Consider the following 14,747-nt stretch of genomic DNA (forward strand, 5'->3'; position numbering starts at 1 on the left):
TCATTATCATTACCATCAATTACAAATTGAAATTATTATTCTTTAAGGAGAACATTTCAGACAGAAAAAAACTGACAGTCCAGAACTTTGTGATTATAAAAGCTTGTTTTTTGGGCATGCATCATTGTGATTGGGATCTATTACAAATGTCCTTACTTGATGAATGTATGGGAGTGAATGTCTCGAATCTGTTCTAAAGTCAGCAGAATTAGTTAATAAGGTCAAATGAATACTTCATTAAATTTAGCAAAGATTGCTCAACCCTTGAAACAGTCTACAGGGCTCTTATTTTTAATTAAGTTTTAACGGCTGTTTATGTAAATTCCACTTGAAATCTTTATCAAAGGACTACCTAAAGACGCTCATACTTACAGCTAATTTATTCTGCCACTGACAGACTTGTAAAATAGCTGATTATAGTACATTTTGTTGTGCCTCATTTGTAGTGTCTGGTCAAATTGTTTTTCTACTATTAGTTTTTCTGACGTTAATAAGAATTAACAACTGGAACATTACTATGAGATATTTGCATTAAAAAAGTTGGGTAAAAAATAGATAAATAATAGATAGAACATAAACAATATTATAAAGAACAGATTAATTAGAAAGCGTAACCTAACTGATTCTAATTGTTTGTCAAAGCCTAATAATGATTGGGGCAAATTTGCTATTAGTGTCTAAATGTATGACAGCCCAAAGTTGGACTGGACAGTCTTGCAAACAATAATAATAAAACTGAGGGCTTTTGGGTGAAACTTCAGAATAAACCGTAAATAAACTGTAACCTTTACAGGTGAACTTAATGGGGCAGATTTACTTACCCGGTCCATTCGCGATCCAGCGGCGCGTTCTCTGCAGTGGATGCGTGCGCCAAAATCCCGGGGCAATACAGGGAAAATCGGCGCAAATCGGAAATATTTGGGTAACACGTCGGGAAAACGCGAATCGGGCCCTTAGTGAATGACCCCCAATGTGACTATCTTTAAACTATTGAACACACATATTTAATGTATCATTACAGCTTACAGCTTAACTCACAGCTTACTGTTTTCTAACAAGGAGCTTAATGGCAACATTCCTAACAGTTTGATCCATGAATGCTTAATAAATGTCATGATTTCATTAAATTTGGAATTGAAACAGTCCTGTTCATACTTTCACATAATGAGACCAAGGCAACACGTGACAATTAAGCAACAGTACCTGACCACTGCAAGGCTTCTAGCAGGATGTTCTCAGATGGAAGTGGCCACCAAGCTTAGAATGTAATAGAATGTTTTCAGCAGTTTGCAACAGAGATACAGAGAGACTCGAAGAGTTGCAAAAAGGGATCATCCTTTGCCCTCAACTCATGCTTGTGAACGGTGCCCCCTGTAACCAGATAATGAATGCCTCACAACCTTTTTTGAGCCGCTGCACACTTTTTATACTTAGAAAATCCTGGGTCACACCACCAACCAAAACAGCACAAAATGACACTAAAACAGTCATATTATACATATAGTTAATTATATAGATTCTAAATTTATTTTACTCACTTAGTGAAACCTGGGCCTGTTTCGATAAACACAAAAGGGATATCCTGGCAGGAATGGTGGAAAGACACACACGAAGCTCTTCCTCAACAGTTCTAAGTTTCTCCCTGTTTTTAGTATATGGTGCTGATTATTATGTGGCTCATATCCTGCAAAATAAAGGGGTACAATGAGAAGTACTATGGCCATGAGGCCAGAGAACAAGTGCAAGCTCATATACTCAGCATATGAGCTGGTACTTGTAGTACTCCAGCCTCATGACTATAGTATTTCTCATTTTACATTTCTCATTGTTATATACCAGGGTTCCCCAAACTACGGCCTGCGGACCGTTTCGATCCGGCCCCCGACACTTGGCGCACCAGCGCCGGGCCCTCGCGGCCTGCAACAGTCGGGCAGGGGCCTCCGTCCGTCCGGACAGGAAGCTCCTGCCCGTCACTGTAGAGTACTTGGTGCGGCCGGAAACGGTCGCTCGAGCACTATTACTGGAGCGATGTGGCCGGAATACAACCCCGTCGTGGACGCGCGATGACGTCATCACGTGGCCGCGCACCCCTTCCTGCCCGGACGCGACAAGAAGATGGAAGACTTAGGTGAGTACAGGGTTTTTATTTTTTTATTAAAAAGGGCAGTAAAAAGATTGTGGTGGCTGGGGGGCCAATAGTTAGTTATGAGGGGCAGAATAGGAAATAATTAATTATAAGGGGCAGCTTAGGAAATAATTAATTATGAGGGGCAGAATAGGAAATAATTAATTATAAGGGGCAGCATAGGAAATAATTAATTGTGAGGGGTAGAATAGGAAATAATTAATCATGAGGGGCAGCATAGGAAATAATTAATTATGAGGGGCAGCATGGGAAATAATTAATTATGAGGGGTAGAATAGGAAATAATTAATTATGAGGGGCAGCATAGGAAATAATTAATTGTGAGGGGCAGCATAGGAAATAATTAATTATGAGGGGTAGAATAGGAAATAATTAATTATGAGGGCAGCATAGGAAATAATTAATTATGAGGGGTAGAATAGGAAATAATTAATTATAAGGGGCAGCATAGGAAATAATTAATTGTGAGGGGTAGAATAGGAAATAATTAATCATGAGGGGCAGCATAGGAAATAATTAATTATGAGGGGCAGCATGGGAAATAATTAATTATGAGGGGTAGAATAGGAAATAATTAATTATGAGGGGCAGCATAGGAAATAATTAATTGTGAGGGGCAGCCTAGGAAATAATTAATTATGAGGGGTAGAATAGGAAATAATTAATTATGAGGGGCAGCATAGGAAATAATTAATTGTGAGGGGCAGCATAGGAAATAATTAATTATGAGGGGTAGAATAGGAAATAATTAATTATGAGGGGCAGCATAGGAAATAATTAATGGGGCGGGTATAGGAAATAATTAATTATGAGGGGCAGTTTAGTAATTAATGGGGGGGAAGCATATTCAATAATTAATGGAGAGAGGTCCCAGTATATTAATTAATTAATTGGGCCAATATATAAAATAGTTCACAAGGGGGTGCAGTACCAGTATATTAAACAATTAATTGAGGGGGGTGCCAGTGTATTATGGATGTACCGCTATTTATTTTTAAACTTTAGTCCGGCCCTCCAACGGTCTGAGGGGGACAGTGAAAGTTTGGGGACCCCTGTTATATACAGTATACTGCTGGAGTACTAAAAGTACCAGCTCATATGCTGAGTATTCTGCCAACAGTTCATATACTCAGGCAAAAGCTCATATGGTCAGCATTATTGGTGGGCATTACCTTGGCGGTGGGCAAATGCGAGAGTCTCTCCGCTCTCAGGATGATGTGCCAGCCTCGGTGACGTCATTTTGTCACGCGAGGTTCAAAGCTTGCACATGTGTTATTGTACACGTCTCCTACATTGTAAGAAGCCGTGACTGCACATCGCTGCGCATTGCCGGGAAACAAAACACAGGGGCACCATAGTTTGGGGAACTTTCCCACGGCACACTGGTTGAAAATCACTGCCTTATGGAGCCATTTAAAGGAACCTTTTATCAGGTTTCAACGATTAAACTTAATGACAGGTTCCCACAGAAGTCTTTTACTGTTTCCTATTCAGTTTCAATTGATTTAATGAAGATATGAGCAATGGCTTTTTATAATAATAACTGAATAGGGAACAGTGAGAAACAGGTTCTTTTTAAGGCTGCCTCTGCAGGCTTGAGGAGACTTACAGCCAAAGACAGGAAAATCAAGGCTGGACAAGGGGCTAGTGGGCCACAGTGCTGTTCACTGATGAAAGTTAATGAAAGTCCTGCTGAGTGGATTTGATAGCCTCCAAAGATATTTAAGAGATCAAGGAAAATGCTGTACTTCAGCCAGGGGTATCACCAGATGAATCTTTGGTGGTGATGGTGTTGCAGTGAGGACAGGTTTGCCTAGTCAATGCTGAATTGCACTACAGTTTGTGAATGGTATCGTGACTAACCCATACTTAACATCATTAATCCAGTCATTGTACCTCTACATGAACAACAGAGGCCAAATTTCATCTTCATGGTAATCAATGCACCAGCTTAACGAGGTCGCACTGGAGTTCGAAGGTGGGTACAATGGGGCAGATTTACTTACGGTCCATTCGCGATCCAGCGGCGCGTTCTCTGCGGTGGATTCGGTTCCGGCCGTGATTCATTAAGGCAGTTCCTCCGACGTCCACCAGGTGGTGCTGCTGCGCTGAAGAGCATCGGAACGCACTCAAGTTCACCGGCCTATTCCTAGTAAGGTAAGTGCAAGCTCCGTGACACATTTTTTTTTAAAATGCGGCGGTTTTTCCGAATCTGTCAGGTTTTCGTTCGGCCACGCCCCACGATTTCCGTCGCGTGCATGCCAGCGCCGATGCGCCACAATCCGATCGTGTGCGCCAAAATCCAGGGGGAATTCAGGGGAAATCGCTGCAAATCAGAAATATTCGGGAAACACGTTGGGAAAACGCGAATCGGGCCCTTAGTAAATGACCCCCAATGTTTTTATTTTCTTGGGGTGTCATGGCTGTGCTTGGGCTGTCACTGCTGGGGAGGTTGTGTATACAGGGGGTAGGAGGCTGTGTATACAGGGGTGGAGAGGCTGTGTATACAGGGGACTGAGGCTGTGTATACAGGGGTGGAGAGGTGGTGTATACAGGGGGCTGAGGCTGTGTATACAGGGGGGATGAGGCATACCTCCGAACCGTCCCGGTTTCAGCGTGACAGTCCCGTTTTTTGAGCTCTGTCACGCTGCCATGGGCAGCTGAGAGAATGTCACGGGCCCCGCCCACTTTTCCCGATTTGTCCAGTCTCCTCCAGACCCCGTAGTTTAGAGCTGCAGAGCAGCCGAGGCATGGGGGCCAGGAGGAGGCGGGACCAGCCCCTGTTACCTCCTCACATGATGTCTATATGAGCCATATGAGGAGGTAGCTCCACCCCCGGATGGCCACATCCCCTCCGCGAGTCATTCAGACTCCAACACGGGAGAAGTTGAATGACTGCAGGTAAGAGACTGAGGGGAAAGGGGGGACTGGGGCACAGGAAGAGGACAGGGGGGCTGGAGCACAGGAGGAGGACGGGGGGGGGGCTGGAGGCTACCGGAGGCGGACAAGGGGGGATGGGGCACAGGAAGAGGAAAGGGGGGACTGGGGCACAGGAAGAGGACAGGGGGGGCTGGGGCACAGGAAAAAGAACAGGGGGGGCTGGGGCACAGGAAGAGGACAGGGGGGGCTGGGGCACAGGAGGAGGACAGGGGGGCTGGGGAACAGGAAGAGGACAGGGGGGGCTGGGGCACAGGAAGAGGACAGGGGGGCTGGAGGCTACAGAAGGAGGACAGGGGGGCCGGAGGCTACAGGAGGAGGACAGGGGGCTGGACGCTACAGGAGGAGGACAGGGGGGCTGGAGGCTACAGGAGGAGGACAGGGGGGGCTGGGGCACAGGAAGAGGACATGGGCCGCTGGAGGCCACAGGAGGAGAACGGGGGGCTGGAGGCTACAGGAGGAGGACAGGTCGGCTGGGGTACAGGAAGAGGACAGGGGGGGCTGGAGGCTACAGGAGGAGGATAGAGGACAGGAGACTACAGGAGGACAGGGGGCTGGGGCACAGGAAGAGGACAGGAGGGGCTGGAGGCTACAGGAGGAGGACGGGGGGCTGGAGGCTACAGGAGGAGGCTGGAGGACAGGAGACTACAGGAGGAGGATAGAGGACAGGAGACTACAGGAGGAGGCTGGAGGACAGGAGAATACAGGAGTAGGATGGAGAATAGAGGAGGAGGATGGAGGACAGTAGACTAGAGGAGGAGGCTGGAGGACAGGAGGCTATAGGTGAGAATAGAGGACAGGGGGGCTGAAGGCTACAGGAGGGGGACAGGTGGGGCTGGAGGCTACAGGAGGAAGACAGGAGGGGCTGGAGCCTTCTGGAGGAAAGGTGGAAGCTGGGGGGCAGGTGGAGGCTGGGGGGCAGTAGGAGGAGGCTGGAGGACAGGTGGAGGATGCTGGAGGACAGGAGGAGGAGGCTGGAGTACAGTAGGAGGAGGCTGGAGGACAGGTGGAGGCTTTGTATACAGAGGGCTGGTGGATGTGTATACAGGGGGCTGGAGGCTGTGTATGCAAGGGGCTGGAGGCTGTGTATACAAGGGGCTGAAAGCTTTGTATACAGGGGGCTTGAGGGTGTGCATACCAGGGGCTTGAGGCTGTGTATGCAGTGGGGAGGAGGCTGTGAATACAAGGGGGAGGAAGCTGTGCATACAGGGGACTGAGGCTGTGTATAGAGGGGACTGAGGCTGTGTATACAGGGGGGAGGATGCTGTGTATACAGGGGACTGAGGCTGTGTATACAGGGGGATCTGAGACCGTGTATACAAGGGGGCTGAGTCTGTGTATACAGGGGGCTTGAGGGTGTGTATACAGGGGCTTGAGGCTGTGTATACAGTGGGGAGGAGGCTGTGAATACAAGGGGGAGGAAGCTGTGCATACAGGGGACTGAGGCTGTGTATAGAGGGGACTGAGGCTGTGTATACAGGGGGGAGGATGCTGTGTATACAGGGGACTGATGCTGTGTATACAGGGGGATCTGAGACCGTGTATACAAGGGGGCTGAGGCTGTGTATACAGGGGGCTGAGGCTGTTTATACAGGGGGCTGAGGCTGTGTATACTGGGGGAGGGGGCTAAATTAGGGCACCTTATAAGATGTGGGTGTTGTATATACGATCATTTATTACTACTACTAGTGTGTGAGGTAGCTTCTTCGGGTGCACAGGCAGCAAAAAGACTAGAACCTTGTTCCTTCTCATTCTGTAGGCTGCAGGCTTATATTTGTTCAGGCTAAAACTAAGAAATATACTGTATATGTATTTACTGTGTATATATATATATATATATATATATATATATATATATGTATATTCCCTCTTTGCATCCCTTAACCAGTTCGCGACCGCCCCCCGTGTATTCACGGCGGCGGTCGGGTCGCGCTGCATGGAGAGGGCTCACGGGCTGAGCCCTCTCCATAGCTGGTAAGTCTTTGCTGCATATTGCAACAAAGGCTTACCGGTAACATCCGCAATCGGTGCTAGCAACGATCGCGGGTGTTATCACAGCGATGGCTGCCGGCAAAGCTGCCGGCAGCCTCAAAAAGATAGCGGCGCATTGGCGCCGCCATCTTTCCTGGGATCGCCGCTCCCCGTGACGTCATCGGGGAGCGGTGATCCGTCTCCATGGTAGCCTCGGGTCTTCCGAAGACCCGAGGCTATTTCGTCCTAACCCCTTCATCACAATGTGCTATAATGAATGAGGAGGAAAATCCCCATATACTGTAGTATGGCAGTATATGATAGGATCGATCAGACAACCTAGGGTTAAAGTACCCTAGGGAGTCTGAAAAATAGTAAAAATAAAAATAAAAAAAGTTAAAAAAAATGATAATTAAAAAACCTAAAATTTCAAATTACCCCCCTTTCCCTAGAACTGACATAAATATAAATAAACAGTAAAAATCATAAACACATTAGGTATCGACGCGTCCGAAAATGCTCGATCTATCAAAATATGATAACGGTTTTTCAATGCGTTTAACCGCGTAACGGAAAATAGTGCCCAAATTCCAAAATGGCACTTTTTTGCCATTTTGAAAAAAATAAAAAAATCTATAAAAAGTGATCAAAAGGTCGTACAGTCCTAAAAATGATATCATTGAAATTATTATCAAATTTCTCAAAAAATTACACAACCCACAGCTCCATATACCAAAGTATAAAAAAGTTATTAGCGCCAGAAGTTGGCAAAATCAAAAAAATTATTTTTGTACAGGAGGTTTTAATTTTTGTAAATGTATGAAAACATTATAAAACCTATACAAATTTGGTATCACCTTAATCGTACCGACCCAAAGAATAAAGTAGACATGTCATTTGGGGAGCTCAGTGAAAGACGTAATATCCAAGCCCACACAAAATGGCGCAAATGCGTTTTTTCACCATTTTCACTGCATTTGGAATTTTTTTCCCGCTTCCGAGTGCATGACATGGAATATTTAATACCATCACTATGAAGTGCAATTCGTTACACAGAAAACAAGCCGACACACAGCTTTTTATGTGTAAAAATAAGAAAGGTATAGATTTTTGAAGGTGGGGAGTGAAAAATGGACATGAAAAAACAGGAAAGGGCCCAGTCCTTAACCGGTTAATCAGATTTTCCCATCTTCCCTCTTATATTTTCAGATCCGGATGAATGATAACTATATACATTAGGAGCCTCTTCCCTCTTACTAAACATGAATAAAATACTGTATATGATCATGTAAGATACAACTTCTATAATCGTTATAAATGAGAAAAGCAAATGATGAACTTTGAATCGGCATTCACCAATTACTGCAAATGATTTTGCTTAATTTTTTAATGATTCTGTTTATTTTAATTTAACAATATGATTTATTTCAAGGAACCCGCTTAGTTTAAATCGGATGCACAAAATTCTACTCAATGCTCTTGTCCTTGACCAACCAGAGCTGATCCTGGAAGAGTCCCCCACTTAATGGCTTCACAGGGCACAATCATGCCTCCTGCAAAGCTCGCTTCAGCCACTGTCGATACTTGGGCCCCTTAGCCTACCCGGACCATCCAGAGGTTCAGCGTCATTTCCAGCCTCGATCCACTGCCAGGCCAGCTCCAGCCCGCCTGGAGGGAAGGCAGGGAGGGGAGGAGGAGCGGCCGCATTGTCTCTCCTATGTCATGCCGTCATGTGTCCATCAATTTATTTCAAGGAAGATATAATTTTTATACCAATGAAAACAGTCCTGCTGTATAATAAAATCTAAATTTAGCATGTAATGTAACAATTTATCATTCTATAGTAAGTCTATTCTTCATCTATTTTATTGGTATATTAACCACAATTGCATTTACTTGTTGTCAAATCTCTATTATAAAAAACCCAAAGCACATTTTATCCTCTATCGCGCTTTATAATAAATCTGCCAGCATGTTTAGATTTGTGTTCCTGATAAGTTACAGAAAACTTCAGCAATGGATCCTTCTCCATCGCTCGCTGTCTCTCCATGTTTACTAGTTGTTGAGAGTGAAAAGCGAAATAACTTGAAGGTCAGGCAATTGTTATCATGGACATAAGGGGATTAAGCTTCTGCCATAAGGAATGATATTAATGCTGCCTAGAAAAGTTTGTGCTTGAAAATTGATTGCGAAGAACTGAGTTTTCTTTCTGGCCGATTTCCACACAACACAACGTGTGAGGCGGGAGAGGCCTCAGGTGCAGCCTTATGTATTCCATGTATTCAAAAATTCTGATTTAATGCTGTTGTTCCATCTGATTTTATTTCTGGATCACTGCATTGTTGTCAGGATGAAATATCTGCCATTTTCTAAGATGAATTATAAAGTTACCTTTCTGACAGAAACTCATATTTTCCAATATACTTTTTCATTTTCCTAATAGGCTCCGGCGTTGTCATACATTGTCACCTTTATGCATTTTTTGCAATTTTTCTCGCAGTGAGAGAGATTTTGCAGGACTAGCATTTCTAGAACTAGTTTAGCTTTGAAACAGCCACTGGCAACTTTTGCCACATATTTTAGTCAGAATCTGGCTAAAAATAAGTGTAATTAAATCTCCATTTAGAAGCCTTTATGTACCTATTTTCTGCACTTGCTGATGAATCTAGGAGCTAAAGGACAATATAAAATTGGGATTTCAGGCTTGAAATAAGCTTACAGTTGGACTGAGCTATAGTTCTGTTCTCCAGTGCACCTGTAATACAGGGAGCAGATATAAGAACACAAAGGGAAGAGATTCCTGACACTGAACCCACCAAAAACCCTACCTGCTTGACTCACAAAGCTGAGGGGGTATGTAACAACTAGAAGGTAGTCCAAAGACCAAAGTGCAAAACGCTGATACAAGTATGAAATTGTACAAACAAATGTTAGAGTATCTGAAGAGGTTGTATTCCATCTGTAGGTGTGGATAAAATGTCAGTCCCCATTACTGAAGAAATCAGCAAAAAAATGTCATGCTCAAGTGCTCTTCAAATATTTTTTGACCGTATGGTGGGAACACAATGGGGCAGATTTATAAAAGTGTCTAATGCTGGATGATCTCATCCTATTAGTTGGCTTACTTTATTCCAGAAAGTTAGGACACAATTCTATGGGGTCAGCAGTATTTCTGGCGACAGACCTTTTATTACTTGCCACAAGGCCACACCCCTTTTCTTAAACCACGCCCCTTTTGTCGAGCTAGTCGTCAGAGAGTCAGAAAACTGTTTACAACCCTTTATAAATGTGGTGCTGACAGTTTTTTTTATTGCAAACTACAACAGAATCCTGTTGTGGACAGATTAATAAATCTCCCCCAATGTACTTCACAATGCACATCCCCCTCCCACGCTGTACCGAAACTTCCTCTGCTGCAGTGAGCTTTCACCAGGAAGAGGGAGCAAGGAAAGTGCCAGGGGAAACACTGTAACAGCCTGTGAAGCTGCAGCACGAAGGGGCTCTAGGAACAATCCCTGGGAGCCCATGATGTTCATAAGCACAATTTTAAAAGTTTTCTCTAGAAAGAAGGAGGCAATCTATAGCAAATATAAGAAAATTACCCCCTCATGTTGCCTGGGTCTATGAGTAATGGATGATGGTAGATCTCCTTTAAGAAATATGCCTGCTTAGGGACACATCAATTGCTAAGTAATGGGGACTTGGGCAGGTATACTACAATAAACCAAAGGTCTAAAGCAACATGCTGGTGGTGCAAAACATTTATAGGTGGTATAAATTAAGACCATTTTAAGGTCATTTATTATCCAGCAATAGTCCCTGTTATCCACAAAATTTACTGTACGTCTTCGTATTTAAGAAATAGCAAACCAACTGTTATGCAAATGACTTACTGTTAATCACCATGTGGGGCCAGCTATGAATGCCAGCCACAGTAATATCAGGAGCTAATTGTCCATCAAACATCACATTTCATGCAGTGCTCCGAGAAGGAAATACGTTGATACATTTTGCATACTGCATATTTGCTTTCTTCATATCACACGAGAATATATTTGTAAAATCCTTCTCCATAGTATCTTGTCTTCCAGATGTGTAAAAAAGTTGTATTCTAGAGTACAGTCTATTCAAGGACTCATTGTGCCGCCCGCTGTGTAGAATTGCCAAATCATTGCTTTCGAATTATATCTCTCCATCTAACTGCTGTGTTTTATAATTCTAGGTACTATAGGTAATATAGGAACTATATGAAAGACTCCTACTAGTCAATGAATATTAGTTAAATGTTGATGCAGGATATCCTGAGCTTTAATTAGGCTGACATGTTACAATTGTGCTGAATTTATTAGTTACACTTTATCTTGTGATTGAAGCACAATAAGGTAGACAACCTGAAGTTGATGTACGATAATTGAGCTGAATATAGCAACCACACATATCAGTTCATCAAGTGTTGTGTTCTATGCCACCATCATATATCAACTCCATAGTGACTCATTATTGAGTGTCACAGATATAGCCAGTTCCTGTGATATCCATTTCTATCGTTTTTATTTATTTATGGTGTACAAATTCTTCCACACTAAGAAATCCCTGCCTCTGGCACTCTGTCTTTTCCTACAATATGAGTTTATTCTCTATGTATAGTTAAAAATAATAAATAGCAGTAAAAAATAGTAGTGGTAAATGGTTTTCACTCACCAAAGAGCAGCTGCTCCAAATATTACATACTACTAACACTGAGCCAATGACGCGTCATTTGGCTTGAGAATGCGCTAGATTAGCGCGAAACGGCCCGTCGCCGCCTGGCCCCGCTCTGTACCTGTACACACCTCAATAAAGTACTCTTCGCACTGAATGGTGAGTGCCGCTGAACTTCTTTATATTTCTACTAACACTGAACTACTATGGATTCACTCAGTGGGCAGAAATCTAGTATTGGCCAGTTTACTGAATACTCGTTCTAGTCTGATCTGTGGTTTTGAATTTCATATGCACCATTAGTCATTTTTATTTTAGTCATTTGAAAGCAAAGATCTTTGACTGTTTTTTTTTGCAGATACTTGAATTGAATGCCCTTCCGAGCTAGTGGTCCGTTATATAAATTTTGTGAAAAATAATGGCACGCTTTACATCTTTTGAATAACCATAGTATGCAGTGAATGAGGTTTATTCTAAGAAAAAATGAGCAATAGATGGAGCTTATGTTGAAGGGGTATTTCCTTTACAGCAAATTAATGTTATTGTTTGTATTACAAAAAGTTATAAAATTTTATACAAACATACTTTCTGTATCATTTCCTCGTGGTCTTCTAGATCTCTTCTTGCTGTCATTATATAGAAAGCTTTTTATGTTTACTTCCAGGGTATAGAAATCCGACCACGGTTAGACGGGTGCACGGCTCATTATATCACAAGACTGTGATTATTCTCTATAATACTGTCACGGGTATCCCATGTCCCGGGTCGCAGGAGTACCTGTGTAACACCCTGTGCCCCCTCACACCAGCAGCAGGTTCACTTACCTCGCCGTGCTCCAGCGATGGTCTCCTCACGGTCTCCAGCGCACATACCCACCTCCTAGGACGGGTGCGTTGGCCGTCTGAGATTTAAAGTGCCAGCGCACTGCTAATTGGCGGTGGCCACCTGGCAATGTATAAATAGCCAACCTCTTCCCTCATGCCTCGCCGGATCTTTGTGCTTCCATGCTATTGAGAAAGCTGTGTCCCATACCTTCTGCGTTTAGACTGATTTCCCGTTGTGATCCTGGCTTTGTTCCTGATCTTGCTCCCCTGACCTTCTGACCTGCCTCTGATGTTAATCCTTTGCTGCCTGTCCCGACCACGATTCTGCCTAACAACTCTGTACCTCACGTTGGCCACCACCACGGACAAAGTCACACCTGTGGAGCAACCTGGTGGTATCACGCCACAACAAGTCCAATCCGCTTTGCTGGTGAAAACTGTGTACCACTTAGTCTCCGGTCCCAGGTGTCCGCATACGTCATCGTCTGTGGTAGTACAGTGGGTCCACTACCACTGAATCCATAAAAATGCTAATAAGCCGTGCACCTGTGTGACCATGGTCAGATTTCTCTCCGCTGGAAGTAAACACAGAAGCTTTCTATAGAATGACAGCAAGCAGAGATCTAGAAAACTGTCAGGAATTGATACACAATGTATGTTGAATATATGCATAACTTTTTATCATAAAAGCAACCACATTAAATTGCTGTAATGGGAATACTCCTTTAACCCCTTCACGCTCTGTGACGGATATATCCGCCGCAGAGCTATGAAGGGTATGAAGAGGGCTCACGCGATGAGCCCTCTTCATACAGAGATGGGCTTTGCGGCATATTGCAGCAAAGACCAATCGCTATCACCCTTGGTGGGTCCTTGCACGGGTCACGGGCATTAACCCCTTCTTTGCTGTCGGCAAAGTCGCCGGTGGCACTTAAAATGTGGCGGTAATAAGCCCTCACACAGCTCTGTATACATAAACATGAAAAAGTTATGGATTTTTGAAAGTAGAGAGCGAGAAATGAACAAAAAAACCCTGCGTCCTTAAGGTTGAGAAAATCCTAAAAAGCATGTTTGTTACAAACACCGGAGAAGGAAATAAAACAGTTAATAAATACCCTTTTGCTCTCTTTAGGAGGTAAATTAAAATCTCCCTGTAAACCTCCGCACATTGACTACTAATGTGATTGGATTCTCTCAGAAAGAGGAAATAAAGTATTTAGCCGCTGATAAAGCTAATATTCGTCCTCAATAGACACAGTAATAGTGATATATCACATTGCCCCAAAATACATCTGCAATTACATTGCACCACATTTATATGATCAAACTTTAAGAGTTTTTAGACACTTGTCAGGATAGTAGGGTGTGACCTCAGAAAAAGCGAGTGCCATCCAAGGAAAAAGTCTGTGTACCAAAAATTATGCAAATTTATTACAAATTTGATGCAGTTTTCTGAAGTGAAGTAGACCAACTAATAGATGGTGCCAAATTGTAATTCTGCAGTCTTAAATTACCCCAGATTTCTCACCCAGCATCAGATACAGTGGTAAATCTAGTGCAGCTGCCTCTAGCAGTCTTACATTGCAACACATTTGCTAAATCTCCCCCAGTGATTTTACCCAGAACAAATTTTAATAGAGAGCAACTTCAAAACACAGAACTTGTGTTTTATGTCAGTAGAACAGCTGAGTAGCAGCAACACCCACCAGCTCAGAGAGAAACTTAGAGTATACCTAGGAATACCTTTATATTTTATACATTGGCACCTAGTATCTAAGCCAAGGCTCAGTATAAAATAATGATTTACAATGCTTGATAACTTTATGATATCTGCAGTTTGGGCTTCTGCCCACAGAGCCGCACAACTTTGAAATATAAATAGCCAGGAGCTATTAGCACTGTACATGTGACCTCTGCTTTGACCTATTATATATCCTGTGCATATGGCACTGCATATTACCTTTGTTGTATGTGCCCACTGCACATTATCAATTCTTTTATCTTAACCTTGTCAGGCTCAGAGGTAGTGGATCCTCTGGACCACCGCGGACAATGATACAAGCCGACACCTGGGTCCAGAGTCTAAGTGGTACCCGGTTTTCACAAGAGCCCATCGCAAAGCAAATTGGATAGGCACGACTTGTCCGCAGTGGCAGCGAAGGTCGAGG

Source organism: Engystomops pustulosus, chromosome 1 (assembly GCF_040894005.1).
Source record: "Engystomops pustulosus chromosome 1, aEngPut4.maternal, whole genome shotgun sequence".
Lineage (NCBI taxonomy): Eukaryota > Metazoa > Chordata > Amphibia > Anura > Leptodactylidae > Engystomops > Engystomops pustulosus.